Source organism: Schistocerca cancellata, chromosome 6, assembly GCF_023864275.1.
Source record: "Schistocerca cancellata isolate TAMUIC-IGC-003103 chromosome 6, iqSchCanc2.1, whole genome shotgun sequence".
NCBI classification, from domain to species: Eukaryota; Metazoa; Arthropoda; class Insecta; order Orthoptera; family Acrididae; genus Schistocerca; species Schistocerca cancellata.
The window spans coordinates 132,943,269-132,946,101 of record NC_064631.1 but is presented as its reverse complement, the minus strand read 5'-3'; the positions used below and the strand labels follow the sequence as shown (position 1 = coordinate 132,946,101).

Here is a 2,833-nt window from a genome sequence, read left to right as displayed (position 1 = left end):
ACAAACTGACTTCTCTATTATGTCCCATAACTGTTCGATGGGATTCATGTTGGACGATTTGGGAGGCCAAATCATTCGCTCGAACTGTCCAGCATGGTCTTCGAACCAATTGCAAACAACTGGGGCCGGTGACACGTCGTCTTTGTTTTGGGGAACATGAAGTCCATGAATGGCTGCAAATGGTCTCCAAGTAGTCGAATTTAAACAATTAGTGTCAGTATGACCAGAGGACCCAGTAGATACCATCTAAAAACAGCCCACACCATTCTGGAGCCACCACCATCTTGCATAGTGCCTTGTTGACAACATGGGCCCTTGAAGTCGTCGGGTCTGTGCCCCACTCCAACACTACCATCATCTCTTAGCACTCCGTCTTCAGGCCACGAGTGGCCTACCGGTACCATCCGACCGCCGTGTCATCCTCAGGGGAGGATGCGGGTAGGAGGGGCGTGGGGTCAGCACACCGTTCTCGCGGTCGTTATGATGGTATTCTTGACCGAAGCCGCTACTATTCGGTCGAGTACCTCCTCAAGTGGCGTCACGAGGCTGAGTGCACCCCGAAAAATGGCAACAGCGCACGGCGGCCTGGATGGTCACCCATCCAAGTGCCGACCACGCCCGACAGCGCTTAACTTCGGTGATCTCACGGGAACCGGTGCATCCACTGCGGCAAGGCCGTTGTCCACTGTCAGCTCTTACCAACTGAAATCGGGACTCACCTGACTAGGCCACGGTTTTCCAATCGATATGATCACGAGCCCAGGAAAACCTCTGCAGGCGACATGATGCTGTTAGCAAAGGCGCTCGGGTCGGTCGTCTGTTGCCATAGCCCATTAACGTCAAATTTCGCGGCACTGTCCTAGGTGATACGCTCGTCGTACATCCTACAATGGTTTCTGCAAGTATTTCATGCAGTGTTTTTTGTCTGTCAGCACTGACAACTCTATACAAATGCCGCTGCTCTCGCTCGTTAATCGAAGAGCACTCTTGACAGTGTAGATCTCAGAATATTGAACTGCCGAACTATTTCCGAAATTGAACGTTCCTTGCTTCTAGCTCCAACTACCACTGCGCATTCAAAGCCTGTTAATTCTCGCCGTGCGCCCACGAGGGTCACTTCAAAAGAAATGCACACTATTTTTTAAAAAATCCGTCTTTTATTCTACATGTTTGAAAGTTTTACAGTGTGTAGATACATCCTTTAGGAACAATATTTTCATTTGTCCACATAATTTCCATCCCTCTCAACTGCCTTACGCCATCTTGGAACCAGCGCCTGTATGCCCGCACGGTAAAAATCTGGACCAACCTGTTGGAGCCACTTTTTGGGAGCGTGCAGAAGAGAGTCATCATCTTCAAACCTTGTTTCTGTTTCCCAAAGATATGTTAGTCATATGGAGCCAGGTCAGGACTGTAAGGCGGGTGTTTCAGTGTTGTCCATCCGAGTTTTGTGATCGCTTCCATGGTTTTTTGACTGACATGAGGCCGTGCATTTTCGTGCAACAGCAAAACATCCTGCTTTTGCCGATGTGGTCGAACACGACTAAGTCTAGCTTGAAGTTTCTTCAGTGTCGTCACATATGCATCAGAATTTATGGTGGATCCACTTGGCTTGATGTCCACAAGCAAGAGTCCTACGGAATCGAAAAACACTGTAGCCATAACTTTTCCAGCAGAAGGTGTGGTTTTGATTTTTTTTTCCTTTGGTGCATTTGGATGATGCCACTCCACTGATTGCCTCTTCGTCTCTGGTGAAAAATGATGGAGCCATGTTTCATCACCTGTCACAATTCTTCCAAGAAATTCATCTCTACCATTCTCGTACTGTTCAAAAAGTTCGCTGCGTACCGTTTTTCTTGTTTCCTTGTGAGCTAATGTCAACATCCTGACACAAACCATTTTTAACGCCAACACTATCAGTATTCTGCAAACAATTCCTTCGCCTATCCCAACGTACCAAGACAATTCGTTCACTGTCACGCGTCTGTCAGCAGTCACCAATTCGTTAACTCTCTGCACATTGTCTGGAGTGTGTGCAGTACGAGGCCTGTCGCTGCGAGGACAATCCTCAATATTGCCCTGCCCGCTTTCATCACGTAACCCGCTTGCCCACCGATTAACTGTACTGCGATCGACAGCAGCATCTCCATACACCTTTTTCAACCTCTTCTGGATGTTTCCCACTGCCTCGTTTTCACGGCACAGGAATTCTATGACAGCACGTTGCTTCTGACGAACGTCAAGTGGAGCAGCCATCGTGAAGACATGCTGTGACGGCGCCACTCACGGGAACGGGTTGAACAAAGTTTGAAAACAAGTGGGGAGGATGTATCTACACACTGTAAAGCTTTCACACATGCAGAATTAAAACTGTATTTTTACAAAAATAGTGTGCGTTTCATTTGGAGTGACCCTCGTATAATCAAATACACTCCTGGAAATTGAAATAAGAACACCGTGAATTCATTGTCCCAGGAAGGGGAAACTTTATTGACACATTCCTGGGGTCAGATACATCACATGATCACACTGACAGAACCACAGGCACATAGACACAGGCAACAGAGCATGCACAATGTCGGCACTAGTACAGTGTATATCCACCTTTCGCAGCAATGCAGGCTGCTATTCTCCCATGGAGACGATCGTAGAGATGCTGGATGTAGTCCTGTGGAACGGCTTGCCATGCCATTTCCACCTGGCGCCTCAGTTGGACCAGCGTTCGTGCTGGACGTGCAGACCGCGTGAGACGACGCTTCATCCAGTCCCAAACATGCTCAATGGGGGACAGATCCGGAGATCTTGCTGGCCAGGGTAGTTGACTTACACATTC

General features: G+C 48.3%; 1 pseudogene; it reads right to left on the bottom strand.

Annotated features, from left to right (window-relative positions):
* Nucleotides 1-565: 565 nt before the first annotated feature.
* On the bottom strand, nucleotides 566-683 carry LOC126089702 (5S ribosomal RNA; annotated as a pseudogene).
* Between the last annotated feature and the right edge of the window lie 2,150 nt (nucleotides 684-2,833).